The sequence below is a fragment of the Ictidomys tridecemlineatus genome, chromosome 1, assembly GCF_052094955.1.
Source record: "Ictidomys tridecemlineatus isolate mIctTri1 chromosome 1, mIctTri1.hap1, whole genome shotgun sequence".
Taxonomy (NCBI): domain Eukaryota; kingdom Metazoa; phylum Chordata; class Mammalia; order Rodentia; family Sciuridae; genus Ictidomys; species Ictidomys tridecemlineatus.
The window spans coordinates 10,998,818-11,015,898 of record NC_135477.1 but is presented as its reverse complement, the minus strand read 5'-3'; the positions used below and the strand labels follow the sequence as shown (position 1 = coordinate 11,015,898).

The 17,081-nt window shown below is 44.3% G+C and overlaps 1 protein-coding gene and 1 long non-coding RNA gene across 5 annotated transcripts in view; both read left to right on the top strand.

Moving 5' to 3' along the window:
- Grk5 (G protein-coupled receptor kinase 5) overlaps positions 1 to 17,081 on the top strand; it is a 225,049-nt gene that overhangs the window by 10,895 nt on the left and 197,073 nt on the right. The window lies entirely within an intron of this gene.
- Positions 2 to 10,483, top strand: LOC144375607 (uncharacterized). Its single transcript, XR_013435638.1, has 2 exons — positions 2 to 465; positions 587 to 10,483. It is a non-coding gene; the product is annotated as an uncharacterized LOC144375607 (long non-coding RNA).

Sequence of the window (17,081 nt, the reverse complement as noted above, 5' to 3'; positions counted from 1 at the left end):
GATGCTCAGACTTGGGACACTGAGTCATTTGCCCAAAGTGCGCAGTTAGAAAGGGACGGAGCCAGGATTCAAACCTGAACGCTGACGGCAGAGCCCCGTTCTCGACCCCCCTCTGCAGCATTTGCTGAAGGAGATGGTAAGTGACAGGGCAGGACAGATGCTAGGAGGAAGGTGGGCGGGACCAGAACATGAAGGAGCACTGACTTCTGTCATCCTTCAGCACCCAACACCTGCAAAGACTCCCCGGCCAGGGCCTCTGATGCTCTCTGGCTGCACAGTTCTGGTGGGTGCTGCTCCTGGGACTCGCCTGGCTGTTGTCGGCTGTGGCCCCAGCTCTCTTCCTCTTCTAGGGCCTGTCTGCTCCCGTCTTCCTGTTTAACAGGTTGTAATGACCAGATCATCTTCAGATACTGTCAAGGGTCCCCCGGAAACAAACCGCCCTAGCTGGAAACCACCGCTGTGATGGTAGGGCACAAGCTTTGGAGCCTCGGGGCATGTCGTCACTTGGTCTGCCCCCGATGGGCTTGGGGGGCGTGTGTCTTAGGCATTCTGCCTAGAAGAGTTACTTACCTTTTCTGTACCTCAGTTCCACATTGTAAAGCTACAATAATGACGGCTCCTACCGCACAGCATCGGCGTGGGGTGTGCGATAAGGTATGTGCCCTGCTAGGGGTGCTACCGTTGGTTAATGTGCCCTGAAAGGTGTTAAAGTCTTGGTCCCCGGGGTGGTGCTATCAGGAGGTGCTGTGGACCTTGGAAGGAGAAGCCTTGTGGGAGGTCCTGAGGTGGTTGGGGGTGGCCCCAGAAGGGGATGGTGGAACTCTGGCCCTTTCCTTTTCTCTCTCTCTTTTGGTTCCTGAGCACTTTGCTCCACCACATGCTCCCCACCATTGGCATCCAGAGTGCCCACCAGAGGCCCAAAGCAGTGGGTCCACTCACTCTTGAACTAGCACCTCCAAAACTGTGAGCCAAAATAACCTTTTTCTCTTTATAAGTTAGTTACCTCTGGTATTTGGTTATAGTGATGGAGAGCTGACTTGTACAGGGGCAGTTGCCACAGAATGTATGTTAAATAAATGGTAGTTCTGATTCTGCCCTGAGGCAGGCAGAATGTTTTCTCAAACAATGGCACATACTTTGGTTTTACTTTTTTTATTTTTTACAAAATGATGAAGTTCCTCTTCCTTATTTAATTCTGGAATGAGGGGTGAGGCATTTGTGTAAATAGTGATCCCCAAACAAGCTCGAATTAAGCTCTTCTGGAAGCTGGAAGCACATGCAGGCAAGGCAAGGAAGACACCGGGTGCTGCGCACCTGCTCACCTCAGCCTGGTCTTTGCTTCAGGCTCCCGCTGGGGGCTCTGTTCCCACTCAGGAAATCTTAACTTTTTTTTTTTTCTTTCAAAGCTAACTATGACGACCACATATCAGCCTTCCATATACTTGAAACAGACTTTAGATGTGATTAAAAAGCCATCTCAAACTGGGTATGGTGGCAGACGCCTGAGATCTCAGTGTCTCAGAGGCTGAGGCAGGGGATCACAAGTTCAAAGCCAGCCTCAGCAATTTAGTGAGGTCCTGTCTCAAAATAAGAAATAAAGGTAACAAAAATGCTGAGGATGTAGCTCAGTGGTTGGTTAAATGCCTCTGGGATCGATCCCCGGTAATCTATTCCCCAAAAGAAAAGCCATCCTGTACCAGGTGCAATGGTGCACACTTATAATCACAGCTACCTGGGAGGCTGAGGCAGGAGGATCACAAGTTTAAGGCTTGTTTTAGAGTGCTTGCTTAACAGTCATAAGGCCCTAGTTCAAGCCCCTGTACCTTTGCCTGCTGCACACACAAAGACAACCTGAGCATTTCTTTTTTTGTTGTTCTAATTAATTATACATGAATAGCAGAATGCATTTCAACTCATTGTACACAAATGGAGCATAACTTCTCATTTCTCTGATTGTACACGATGTAGAGTCACACCAGTCATGCAATCATACCCGTACAGAGCCTAATAATGTCCATCTTATTTCACTGTCTTTCCCACTCCCATACCCCCTTTCTTCCCTTCATTCCCCTCTGCACAATCCAAAATTCCTCCATTTCTCCCTTGCCCCAACCCCCTCATTTTGGATCAGTAGCTACTTATCAGAGGAAACACTTGGCCTTGGGTTTTTTAGGATTGGCTTACTTTGTTTAGCATGATATTCTGCAGCTCCAAACATTTACCTGCCAATGCCATAATTTCATTCTTCTTTAAAGCTGAGTAATATTCCTTTGTGTATATATACCACAGTTTCTTTATCCATTCATCTATCGAAGGGCATCTGGATTGGTTCCACAGTATAGCTATTGTGAATTGAGCTGTTAAGAATATTGATATGTCTGCATCACTGTAATATGCTGATTTAAGTCCTTTGGGTATAAAATGAGGAATGAGATAGCCAAATCAAATAGTGGCTCCATTCCAAGTTTTCTGAGGAATCTCCATACTGCTTTGTAGAGTGGTTGCACCAATTTGCAGTCCCACCAGCAATGTTTGAGTGTACCTTTTCCCCCACATCCTCACCAACATTTATTGTTGCATGTATTCTTAATAACTGCCATTTTGACTGGAGTAAGATGAAAACTTAGAGTAGTTTTAATTTGCATTTCTTTAATTTCTAGAGATTTTTTTTCATATTTTAGTTGATCAATTGTATATCTTCTTCTGTGAAGTGTCTGCTCAGTTCCTTAGCCCATTTATTGAATTTAGCAGACATCCTGACTATCTCCAAGATTGATATAGACTTCTGTTTCCTACTTTCCAGGTGTACTGTATCTTGGTATGATTTTGAACAAAAGTTCTCTTTGTCAGATGGAAAGAACTAACTTCCAGTGTCTTGGCTTGTGCCTGACATTTTTAATATCTCTTTCTAACATAAGGTTTTAAGTTTCGTCTTAAGAATGTATTGCCTGGGGCTGGGATTGTGGTTCAGTGGTAGAGTGCTTGCCTAGCATGTGTGGGGCACTGAGTTCGATCCTCAGCACCACATATAAATAAATAAAGGTCCATCAACAACTAATAAAATATTAAAAAAAAAAAAAAAGAATGCATTGCCTGGGCTGGAGATGTGGCTCAGTGGTAGAGTGCTTGCCTAGCATGTGTGAGGCACTGGGTTTGATCCTCAGTAACACATATATAAATTAAATAAAGGTAGTGTGTCCATCTCCAACTAAATATATATTTTTTAAAAAAAGAATGCATTTCCTCATAGATATCTCTTTGCTTCTTCCCTTGGTGTAGATCAAGCCAGGATATTGTGTGATTTTTGTTTCCATAAATCTCTCATTCAACCGTCATTCCCCACATCCACATGTTAGGCACGCTCAACAGAGCATGACTGTTTGCCTCTCAGCAGGCACAGAGGCCCGACACACAGCCCAATTCCCAGGTTTTTTGGCCATTGGAGATGAAGTTTCACTCTTATCACTCCTTGACCAACAGGAAGCTGAGGCAATCACCTGTGGTTAAATAGCTTGCCTCAAGTCACATAGGAATCCATCCGCTCAGGGCCCAGTCAAACCTGAGCTCCCCAGTGTCTATGGTGATCTCCTGGTCCCAAGGTTCCCTGGTGTCAGCCACTGATCTTAAAATGAATGGAATGCCCTAGACTGTCTGCTGGACACCCAGAAAGAATTCCAAACAGGAGCCTTCCAATGGCCTGGGAAGACTTGCCAAGTTAGGGGCCTCAGGCTAACCTTGGGCTGCAGTTGCTCACCTGGAAGACCAGCTTGTCCCTCATTGATCATCCCAAGAAAAGATAACCATGACTGGTTTCCAAGCACCAATAGTAGCCTTCAGGGGGATGAGCAGCTGTTCTGCCATCCTGAGAATGCACCGTGTGTAAGCCCTCCTCGTTCTCATGGCCACTGGAGTCTTCTGTCGCCTTAGCTGGACCTTAACCATTTTGTTAACTTCTTCTTTCTTTCTTCTTTTTTTTTAAAAATTAATTTAAAGAAATTTATATATGACAGCAGAATGCGTTACAGTTCTTATTACACATATAGAGCACAATTTTTCATGTCTCTGGTTGTATACAAAGTATGTTCACACCAATTCGTGTCTTCATACATGTACTTTGGATAATGAGGTCCATCTCATTCCACCATCATGTCTAACTCCACGCACCCTCCCTTCCCCTCCTACCCCTCTGCCCTATCTAGAGTCCGTCTAATCTTCACATGCTCCCGCTCCCTACCCCACTATGAATTAGCCTCCTTAAATCCGAGAAAACATTCGGCCTTTGGTTTGGGGGGGATGGGCTGACTTCACTTAGCATTATAGAGTGGTGACTGCTTCTCCCTGGGGCTGCAGTGGCTAGGCTCCTGCTGGCCCATAGCAACTGCTCAGAAAACGTTGGTCCAATGAATGAAAAGGCAGTGCCTGGCACGGTGACCAAAGTGCTCTTTCCACGCTCATTCTAAAAGACAAACAAATAAACAAACAAAAAAACTTTTAATTCAGCTTTCACTAGCTGTAACCACAAGGACACAAATTGTTCCTTTAAAATGAAAAGATGAACTGGCCTTGTCCTCATCACCAAGAGGGTGAGAGCATAACTGGAATTCTCTCTTTTGAGTCAGGGAAAAAAAATTTGGACCTAGTGGAGGGGAAGGGAAATGAAGAGATATATGCTCCTTTTCATGATGATTAGGAAAATACCTCCCTACAACCACAAGTTGACATTCTGGTAGCTGGGGCTGCAATTACACATGGCAAACCTTACTCTGGGTTTTGCTGAGTGCTGACTCTTTCCATGGCAAAAAGCAATCGTTTTCTTTTCCCCTGAAAGAGGAGCCGTAGAATTGCTTCTATCCTGGGTTTGGGGAAGATGCACGTCTCAGAGCTGAGCCATGACTTCCAGCAAAGGCCTCTCTGTCTAACCTGGCCCCTAGCATTCTGCAGGATTTTATGCTTCTGCAAGCAAAGCTTCTGGAAGGCAGGTAGCAGAGGAACGGAAAGAGGGAAGTTGTCCCCAGGTCAAACTGCCAAGGACTATTTCACCTTTCAGGGTCCGAGTGCCTCACACTGGGGGCGCGACTCAGTGTCAGAGGGGTGAGGCTTAGTGGCAGAGAGCCTGCTTGGCACGTGGGAGGCCCTGGATTCAATTCCCAGCACTGCAAAACAAGACAGAGCACTCACATCGCAGTCTGGTGGGGAGGCACCTGACTGGAACAGCCTCCCAGCTCCTGTTCATTTGGGCCATGTAGTCCCCTCCTCTGCCCAGCCTCCGCATGCTCTACCACCCTGCTTTTTTTACTTCTCAGTTTTTCTCCCCCTTATCCTTGTACCTGTCTCCTAATTCTCTTTTTCATAGACTTTGATTTTTTAGATCAGTTTAAAACTAAACTTAGTGCTAAACTAAGCAAAAAGAGTTTTCCTATATCTCTGTAGTAGTCTGTTCTGCATTACTATAATCAAACATTGAAGATAGGTTACTTCATAAAGAAAAGAGGTTTGTGTAGCTCATAGTTCCAGAAGCTTTAGACTATGGCAAACATAGTGGTGTTGTTGTTGCTGGTTCTTGGGGGCACAGAGCATCACATGGCAAGAGACAAGGAGTGTGTGAGTATATCTGTTTCTGTCTGATCTGACTCTCTCTCTGTCTTTCTCTCCCCCTAATAAAGCCACCAAGATGAAATCATGGGGCTCCACCCCAATGATCTTATCTAATCCTAATTAACTCCCTAGGTTCCTCCGCTAAACCCTATAGTCATTCTAAGCCTCCATTCTCTTAATGCCTTAAAATTCAAGTTAAATTTCAGCACATGAGGTTTCTGGGGACATTCAAGCCATAGCAACCTTCTATTCCCATCATCCACCGAAGCAGTACTCCACAAAATGGTGGTATGTTTATTATGATCTACAATGATAGGTCATTATCTCCCAAATCTACTGTTTGTATCGGGGTTGAAGGGATCACTTTACTTATTTGTTTGTTTATTTGTTTTATTTATTTATTTTTGGTTCTGGGAAGTAAATCCAGAAATGCTCAACCACTGAGCCACATTCCCAGCCTTTTCCTTTTTTTGTATTTTATTTAAAGGGTCTCAGTGAGTTGCTTAGGGCCTTGTTAAGTTGCTATGGCTGGCTTTGAACTCTCGATCCTTCTGCCTCAGCTGCCGGGATTACAGGCATGCCCATCACGCCTGGCCAGGGTTCACTCTTGGCATTGTATATTCTGTAGGTTTTGACGTGTTCATCATTGTAGTATTACACAGAATAGTTTTACTGACCTAAAAATGCTCTGGGCTCTATTTATTTTTATTTTATTTATTTATTTTGGGGTACCAGGGATTATACTCCACTACTGAGCCACATCCCCAGCCCTATTTTGTATATTTGAGACAGGGTCTCACTGAGTTGCTTAGTGCTTCACTTTTGTTGAGGCTGGCTTTGAACTTGTGATCCTCCTGCCTCAGCCTCCTGAGCAGCTGGGATTATAGGCATGCACCACCGGGCCTGGCTGTCTATTGATTCTTTCTCCCATCCCAAACCCCTGACCCTTTACAGCATTTTAGAGTTGTCTCCAGCGCAGGCCTCTGAGTGCCAGCATCTCCCCAAGGACGTCTCTTAAGCACCTAAAAACTTAGCAAGCATGAAACCAGACCATCACCTCCTTCCTTTAATCCTGATCTTCTCTGCCCAATTTCCTAGTGTCCTGGGTCAGTAAATGTTCCCCGGGCCACAGAAGCACTCCAGGTAAGGACAAAGAGGCATCTTGTTCTGATGGGACACCATCAAGATGCCTCAAAATATGGCACCATGGCATCTGGAAGGCAGGAAGGTCACTCTCTGACCTTTGCCTCCTCTTCTCCCCTGGAGTGGAATTCCCTGACCTTCCTTTGAAGGAGACCCCCATTCCAGAGGTGTTTCACCTACGCCCAGAGGAGGGGAAGGTCCTTACCTCTGGAGACATAGGGACCCCGAGAAGAAAAGGAACAGGCCTTGCCGAATCCTCGCTGGTTTACTACCAGCGTGCCAAACCCTTGGTCCTGCCACAGGGCTGAACACCTCTTTGCTCTTCTTCAGATCTCAGCTGCAGGTCTTCACAGGTCCTCCATTTCTTTGGGTCTTCGTTTCTGAAGGTTCTCGCTCGTCTTAAATACCTTTGTTTGCTGTTCTCCGGCTGATCTGTGCTTGGTCGTGAGGATCTCAGTTGTGCACTCGCTCCCCTTCTCTCCCTGAGCGAGCCAGCCAGCACCCAAAGAATACACTGCCCCACTGCCACGTACCACCACCTCAGTCCATGCCACCCGCAAATTGTAGAGATTTTTTTTTCTTTTTCTGTAGTGAGAATAGAACCCAGGGCCTCACATATGCTAGACTAACATTCTACCACTGATCTGCATCCCCTTAAATTTTGTTTAATTTTGAGACAGGGTCTTCCTAAGTTGCCTTTGAACTTGTGACCCTCCGGCCTCAGCCTCCCAAGTAACTGGCATTATGGGTATGCACCACCGAGCCTGGCTTCTAAGGGTCTCTTGGTATTCAGAAGGGCTTAGGTTGCCTCCATAATGTGAGGTGTATATTTATATTTTAATTAAATTTTTTTTTAGTTATAGTTGGACACAATACCTTTATCTTATATATTTATTTTTTTCATGGGGTGCTAAGGATTGAACCCAGCTTTTACCTTGCACATGCTCAGCAAGCACTCTACGCTGAGCCACAACCCCAGGCTGTGAAGTATATTTTTATTGATTTATTTTTTATATTTGTGGTGCTGGGATAGAACCCAGGGCCGTGTGCACGCTAGGCAACGGCTCCATCACTGAACTGCGTCCCCAGCTCCGAGGTATGTTTTAAAAGTGAGAACAACAAGACACAGAAAGGCTGACTCATTCACATCTCTCTAGCATTCCTTAGACTCTGCCTCTTCCTTGGGCTCTGGAGACTTCCATCTGATAGGATCTACATCTCTGAGAGGAGAACTTTCTTCAGAACCACAGAAGCCAGCCTGCCTGCCCTGTGAAAAGGCAGAGATGCTGGTGAATTAGCACCGAGGCCCGCATCCCCAGAGCTGGCCGGGCAGAGGGAGGTAGTGCAGAAATACCCCAGCTCCCTTGCCTCGGGGTGACAATCTGAGGCATGTGCTTCCCAGAGTTCCCCCACAAATTAAGTTCTAGCCCTCCAGCAGGGTCACTTAACACACCCTTTCCTGGCTGCCTCCCCCACCACCTATGCTCCCAAACAAGCTACTTGCATTAATGTCCTTGTCTCTAGAAGGAGAGGGTCTGGCTAAGTAGCTGAGGCTGGCCTGAAACTTGTGGTCCTCCTGCCTCAGCCTCCCAAGTCACTGGGATCACAGGGGTGGGCCAGGGCATCCAGCACAGTGATTCATCTTAAAATACCAACCAGGTCATTACATCTTCTAGTAAAAACCCTTCAATGGCTTCTCATTTCATTCGAGGAAAGCTCAGATTTGAGCCCCTGCAGGTCTGTGCCTCTTCCTCCTTCCACATGACTCCTTTTGGGCTCCTCTCACCCCGCTCCTTCTACAGCTACCTCAGTCCACTTCCCCAACACCTGCTCTAACCCTGGCACCTGCAGTCCTCTTCAATCGCTCTTGTCAATCATGCTCTCCCCTGCCACTCATTTCCAGCCAGCTCTTCCTCGTTATTTGGGCTGTGGCATTGCTGTCATCCTCACCAAGAGGATGTCCCTCATGACTGCGTCTGCTGTTCTCCAGAGCCTTTGTTTGTCTTCTGTCATTGGAAACTTACAATTGCAATTACTTTGTTTGTCTGGTTACTGGGTAGGCCATGTTTCATTTCTTAATCGTCTCTTATACCTATCCTAGTTTGTAGATTAAATAACCATCTAATTCACTTTTTTAAAGTCCCTCAAAATTCCAGAATGTATGTTCTAAAAACAAGGTTGTTTTCATATAATAACAATGTTACAACGCTTAAGGTCAGGAATTTTACTGTTATTATCCAATTCACAGGCCATACTCAAATCTCATCAATTATCCAATCTCTCTCCCTCTCTCTCCCCCTCTCTCTCTCTCTCTCTCTCTCTCTCTTGATCCCAGGAGGCTCTACCACTGAGCTATACCCTTAGCCCTTTTAATTTTTAAAAAAATATTTATTTATTTATATGTGGTGCTGAGGATCGAACCCAGTGCCTCGTACATGCAAGGCAAGTGCTCTACCACTGAGCTATACGGCCCCAGCTCCTTAATTTTTATTTTAAAATTTGAGACAGGGTCTCACTAAGTTACTGAAGCTGGCCTCAAAATTGCAATCTTGCCTCAGCCTCCTAAGTGGCTGGGATTAGAGGCGTGCACCTGTACCAGGCAGCAATGTCTTTGGAATAGACACATTGCCCCATCATGATCCAATCCCAAATCTCACGTGGCATGTAGTTGCCTTGTGTCTGATCTCCTTCCATCTGGATGGTTTCTTAGTCCTTCTTTATCTCCTTGACCTTGACATTTTTGAACAGTCTGCTCTTTTGTAGAAGGTCCCTCGGATGTTTGTCTGATATTTCCTCATGATTAGACTCAGCTTAGATATTTCTGGCAGGAATACCAGTGAAGTCTCCGATAGTATTATGGAAGAAATTACTGTTCCATAATTTGCTTAACTGATCTGTTACTTTTGGACATTTGTGTTGTTTCAAATTTTTCTCCACATTAGAACCTCTCCTGTGATCTTTAAGGCCTTTTAGCCACATCTTTGCCACTTTCTTATCTACTCTGTAGGGTATGTTTCTAGAAGGGGAGCTTCTGTAAGAACTGTGAGTATTTTTGTGCTTTTTGACACATATTTGGATACATATTGCCAAAACATCTCCCAGAAAGGCTGGGCCGATCTACACTCCTTCCCAAATAGTGGAAGTTTCTAGGAAATTCGGCCCATGTTGGATCCAAGCAGTTTAAAATGTCCTTCTTACAGAAGTCTGTACTTGTCAAGTTGACCTCTGTCTTCTATTCCATTTTCTTGCACGTGTGGCTGGCTGGTCCTCAGAGGCAGGAGCTGTTTAGGGGAAGGCCTTGAACATCTTCCTCATGTTTGTGGTCTCCCCTGGTGCCTAGCTATACTTCTTGCTTTAACAGTCACTCAGTAAGTGTCCAAGGGAGGAAGGAGGAAACGACAGACTTTGCATTAACCTCTGGGCTACCATCTTAGTTTGGGAAGGTGGAACGGCCTGAACTAGGTGGGTCATAAACAACAGAAATATATTCCTCACAGTTGTTGAGGCTGGAGGTCTGAGATAGGGAGCGGGTGTGGCCGGTTTCTAGTGAGGCTTCTGGGTTGCGCACAGCCAACTTCTCATCATTTCCTCACGTGGCAGAGAGAGGGCAAGGGAGCCCTTTGGGATCCTAATCTCTTTCACAAGGGTTCCGCCTCCATTACGTCATCGCCCCCCTAAGGCCCTGTCATCACGTTGGATGAATTTGTGGGATGGGCACAAACAGTCCATTGTAGCTACCCAAAAATGTCACTGACATTGGTATCTCCAAGTCCAAGGATCAGAGCCTCTGTTTGCCCAGCAGTTCTGTTTGCAAGTAGTTCAACTCCTGGGACCTCCCTGGAGACCCCTAGAATCTTCAGATTTGGTCCTTATGGATCCCAGGCTTGCTCTGGGCTTCTCAGTCCTCCTCTCGTCCTTCCTCCAGGAGCTCCTCTGGGCTGCACAGTTGTCTTACATGAAAGTCTTAAGGATAACAGACAGGAACTGCAGTAAGACAGGTGCACCTAAAGCAGAATGGGAGTCATGTCATATATAGGTGCCACCACCTTCCAGCTCCACAGGGGGGGGTCCCTAAGGGAGCACTTCTGTTTGCAGATTGAATGTTTCCCTCTCTGCAATGCTCTCTCCCCCCACCCTGCAGGATACTCACCTGGGAGGACACCCTGTGGAATACTCTTGATCCTCACTTTTCCTCCCCACACCTCATCCCCTGGCTTCTCCCAGAAAGAGAAAGACCTCCAGAGGACCAGCCCTCCTCTGACGAGGACATCCTGTTTAGAGTATTAATCACCGCAGTATTTTTGTTTTCATAGTATTGTGGATCAGACCCAGGGCCTCACTCAAGTCCTCTACCACTGAGCTGCACCACCAGGCCTCGCAGTACAGCTCAGTTCCTCATGATTCCCAACTTCTCCATTGCAAAGTGAAAACTTGACCTGATGTTCAACTAGCCACAACTCCTCAAAGTGTCTTCCCTAAACAAAAGAGCTCAAATGAACTTTTCCTAATGCAACAGGAAGGGGGAAAAAATGTTGACCTAAATAGTTTGTGACCCCTTTTAGCCTAGTCACAAAGCATGCAGCATAAACACAAACCTTACTATTTTCAAAGGCTTTTATGTTCAACATCTCCCCATTCTGTAGACTACTTAGTGAGGGCCTCAAGTCTTATTCAAAGCCACGTGCAGTGGCACATGCCTATACTCCCAGTGACTGAGGAGGCTGAGGCAGGAGGATCCCAAGTTTGAGATCAGCCTCAGCAACTTAGTGAGACCCTGTCTCAAAAAAAAATTAAAAAAACACAAAAAAACAAAAAATGGAAGGTGTGGCCCAGTGCTAAGACACCTCTGGATTAATTTTTTTTTAAATAAAAAACTCCAAAAATCTTGTTTAGGATGAAGCTGCTCCTCTTGTCCCCAAGAACTTGGGATGTGGGGCCAGGAGGTTAGAGGTTCAATAGAGGTAGGGCAAGAGATTGTGCTGAAAATGAAGATGCGCCTCAGTTTTGCCTTACCTTTGGTCCTTTCCAAGTGTGAAAAATGACATGTCTCAGAGAGAAGAGGGACGACAGGGACACTGCAGGGAGGCTGGGAAGCAGCCCCTCCAGGATGGTGGGGTGGCAGGGGTTCAGTATGGATTTCCTAATGGGAAGTGTTCATAACGACTTACAGCCTCTTTCCTTCTGAGGATCCCCTCTCCACCCTTACGCAAGGCAGTTTGTGCCCCTGTGGTCTCCCAGTCCTGGTTCTATTCTGCATGCTAATGCTTGGGTCCCCTATATATGTTTTAAATTTTTTAGTTGTAGATGGACATAATACCTTTATTTATTTATCTTTATGTGGTGCTGAGGATCAGACCCAGTGCCTCACATGTGCTAGGTGAATGCTGTACCCCTGAGCTACAACTCCAGCCCCTTGGGTCCCTTTTTGTTGATGACTTCCTCCTCTCTGTCTCTCACCTGTTCCTGCAGACTTTAGGCCTCCTGCCATATTTCTCTTTCAGGCAACATCAGTGCCCCTTGGTAAAAATGTTATCATTCTCCCACCATTCAAGAACACCGAGCCGGGGCTGGGGCTGTAGCTCAGTGGTAAAGCACTTGCCTCACATGTGTGAGCCACTGGGTTCAATCCTCAGCACCACATAATAAATAAATAAATAAATAAAGATACTGTGCATTCATCTACAGCTAAATAAATATTAAAAAAAAAGAGAACACCATGCTATTTATTCTGAATTGGACCTAAATTTCCTGTGTGCTTATATGAATACATGACCAGTGAAACTCCACACCATGTACAACTACAAGAACGGTATCCCAATTAGAATAAGTTATACTCCATGTGTATAAAATATGTCAAAATACACTCTACTGTCATGTACATCTACAAAGAACAAATAAAAAAAAAAAACCTCTATAAACCAACCAAGTGTCATTACCAGTTGGTGCCATCCTATTTTATTGATAACAGCTTCATTGATAACTGTAGGGACATAATGACTGAATCACAGCAGTTACTATGTCTTCATTCCATAATTTATTAAAAGTGGAGTGATGGGGCTGGGGTTGTGGCTCAGCAGTAGAGCTCTCGCTTCGCATGTGCGAGACCCTGGGTTCGATCCTCAGCACCACATACAAAAATAAACAAGTGAAATAAAGGTGTTGTGTCCTACACAACTAAAAAATAAATATATTTTTTTTAAAAAGTGGAGTGAATTGTTAAAGTATTTAAATAGTAGATATTTAACAAGTATTTTGATTTTTGTGGGAAATAGATTTCAAATATTATTAATAGAAAATATTACAATTCATTGAGACAACTATAACACATATGCATTATACAAGGTTTTAATAAATAATCCAAAATAAAATTTAATGTAAAACATCAACAAAACAAAACAAAAAAACAAACATCATTGCACTGAGTAGCAGTAATGCTACCTGGAATCAGGACCTTGTCTTAGAGTCCTGCTTCTGAAACTTTCTGGTTCTTTTATTTCTTTGTCCTAAAATTTCCTTATCCATAAAACTGAAATAGTAACACCTACCTACTCATGAGGTTGGCACAAATACTTTGTGAACTGTAATTCATTGATCAGCAAATTGATGTTATCTATCACTTGGAATTCAAGAACTCCTCAACTCTTTTTTAAGTTTTTGGTACTGGGGTTTGAACTCAGGGGTACTCCAGCTCTTTTTATTTAGATCCAGGGTCTCACTGAGTTGCTTAGTACCTCCCCATTGCTGAGGCTAGATTGGAACTCATGATTCTCCTGCCTCAGCCTCACTGGGACTACAAATGTGTGCCACCACTCCTGGCTCCTCAACTCTTAATTGGATTAAAAATTTTTTTAATTAAAGTAAAATTTACATGACATAAAATTAACCACATTTTGTTTATTCATTCATCCATTAATGAACATTTGGGTTGTTTCACCACTTAACTATTGTGAATAATGGGGCTATGAACATTTATATACAGGTTTTTGTGTGAATATATGTTTTCGGTCCTCTTGGGTAATACCTAGAAATGGAATTGCTGAGTCATATGATAACTCTATGTTTAACTTTTCAGAAACTCTGATTTTTTTTTTTTTTTTTAGGCAAGAGAAATAGAATGTTTTTTTTAAAAAAATCACTGGTGATGGAATTATTCTTTAACTTGGTTGACCTGGTGATTACACAAGTATGTGCATATGTCTAAATTCAGAACTAAGAACCAAAAAGAGTAAATTTCATTTTACTGAATGTCATTTGAAAGATTAATGACATAAAGAAAGAAATTCTCATGAACTCTTTTCTCTTTTCCGTGTGTATGTGTGTGTGTGTGTGTGTGTGTGTGTGTGTGTGTGTAGCTGGGGATGGAACCCAGGGTACATGCTAGGAAAGCACTCTACCACTGAGCTATATTCCCAATGTCTCAATGCCCGTGTCCTTCCAGGATTCATGTGTTGGTATTAAGAGGTGGGCCTCTGGGAGGTGTTAGGTCAGGTGGGTACAGTCCTCATGAATGGATTATAAAATAAACCCAAGGGAGCTTGTTTATCCATGTGTCACACGAGGACACAGTAAAAAGGCACCATCTATGAAGCACAGAACCCTCACTAGACAACACTAAAGCTGTGGATTTTTTTTTTTTTTAATCTTGGACTATTTCCCAGCCTCCAGAACTATGAGCAATACATTTCTTTGGTTAATAAATGATCCAGTTTAAGGTATGTATTTTGATATAGAAGCCCAAATGGACAGAGACAAACCATAACCAAAGTGTCTCCAGGCCGGTCTCCCCCACCTCCCACCAAACACAAAGAAGTCAGATGCAGCGTGGAGGAGCTCATTGGTATCCCAGTCAGATCTTGGAGCACACAGAGGTTGAGGAGCTCGGGCTATAACACAGAGACACGTTTTATGACCCAGTGACTGCTTCATGGGCAGAATTCTCTTTCTAGAAGGTGGGAGCTGGACTAGCACACTCATGGACCCATGTGAGACCACAACATGTGGAATCTGAGGTTCACTTTTGCAATGTGGCAGCTGGCTGCAGCTCCCAGAGTCCATGCTAGATGGCATCCTCTCTCTATGGAGGAGACTGACAGCTATGGGGAACGACAGCTGCCAGTTCCCGCAGTGCGCCTCATTTCAATGGCACATTAGCCCACGCCTCTGCTTTGAGATGTCACTACAGGAGAGAATCAACTGCTCCAAATCAACTGGGCAAATTAGGTATTATAGTCTGTTTTACATGATTGTCATAAAGCATTATGTTCGTTAAACACCAAGGATTTGCAAGATTTCATTTGGCATATATCTAGGTAGCTGAGACTTCAAATGTGGGAAAAAGTACATCTTCCCTTTGGTGTGTGTACTAAGGTTTCCAAGATAATTGGGCCCAGAGTCTCTGGAGTAACAAAAAGTTTGTTATTGAAGCATTAAGGTTGCCTTTTGAGCCCACCCCATCTATGAGTCATCTGGTTATAAGGGCTCCTAAGGTTCCAGTTAATTCAACTTGCCTCCCGCTTCTAAGAAGCAATTCTACTTTTATTAAGATTACATCCACATTTCCATTCTAGGCTACCATGCAAAAAAAGTGAACTTGGCTTTGGTCATGTCATTCATTCATCACATGACAGACACTGCTTCTTCCCCAATCTATGTTAACAGAAAACCACTGCTTTTAAATAAATTACAGGAGAAGAGGCATTTTCCCTCTTCCACTCTGAAAGTGCAGAATTAATTTTTATGCTTTGTGTGATTTTTTTGCCAATTTGAACATTTTTCTTCCATTTAAATCTTTTGACTGTTCAGTACTGAACCAGGGGTGGGGGAGCTCAACCTTCTGCAAGCCATTTTGCGGGTAAGTATCTTTGGTGTTTCACTCCATTTGAAAATTGAATTGAAACTGGTCACTTAATTTCTTTTAAAATTGGATGACCACTTGAATTACTGGGTTGATAGTAGGAAACAGCCATATTTGAGGACGAAGGTCCAATTAGAGAGCTGGAAGTTGTAGGGACTTAGAGAATGCCTTTGGATATCTATAACAGGTGGCCCTGATTCAGGAGACCTCTCCCACTTTGCCCTTTAAACTCTGGTCTGGCAGGAATACGGGAATTTTGATAGTTAACTAGCATGGCACAACAAGCACTGCCAGGCCCAGGTGGGGCTGAGGCATGCCATCTGTGGTCCAAGTCAGCAGATATTGCCAAATATTGTGTGTTCGCATGTACTGTGTTTGCATGGAGAAGAGAATCAATGGTGAAAAAGAAACTTTGTGGGTCTCTGGGTAGAGAAGGTAAATACTTTTCTAAATAGCTAGGCTTGCCACTTATCGGTTGACCTTGGGCAACAGACCAAATTCTCAGAGGCTCAGTTTCCTTATTTACAGTGGAGGTGCCAATTAGTGCCTGCTGGTATGACTGAGTGAGGAATAGAGGTTCTGGGTACATTAACAGGGTGAGTACGGGAGATAGGGTTTGTGTTAGGACTGAAAAAGATATCTCGTTAAATTTGTACCACTCTAGGGCCCCAGTAAGTCTACTGTGGAGACACTTCTAACTGAACACAGCTTCAGGGGAGATGGTCTTTCTTTGTCCCTAAAGAAGACCATGATAAACTAATAGGAGATCACATGTGGCTGGGACCATCAGCAGACAGGAGCATTTCAGCAGGAATCTATTTGAACGTTGCAAGCTAACTGACCTTGTAAAGTCTTGTTGTGGAGTTGGGTGTTCAGAAATCTAGCGGTAACAATCATCTGGCCAGACCAGGGTGAACCTCCCAGCAGATTCTGGCTGGTTTATCTTGAAACCAAAAACTGCAGGACTCTGTGTGTTGCTCAGAGGTCAGTTTTTTCCAATGTGATACTTTCATGACTACACATTTTACCAACATTACTGATTAGGATGAGACTACAGTTTGTTCCCCCAACACTCCTGTTGAAGTTTAATCCCAATTCTGAGGTGTGTGGGAACTTAATCTGTGATGTTTAGATATGAGAGGGGGTTAGGGCTGGGGATATAGCTCAGTTGGTACAGTACTTGCCTTGCATGCACAAGGCCCTGGGATCAATCCCAAGCACCACACACACACACACACACACACACACACACACACACACACGAGAGAGAGAGAGAGAGAGAGAGAGAGAGAGAGAGAGAGAGAGAGAGAGAGAGAGAGAGAGAGAGGGGGAGGGAGAGAGGGAGGAGGGGGTTAGGGTTAGGTCCTCAGGGTGCACCACCTATGATTGAATCCTGGTGACCATATAATAAGAGACAGACCTGAGGACATATGTATACTGTGTTCCTTGTCTCTCACCAAGTGACATTCTATACCACTTTTGGACTCTG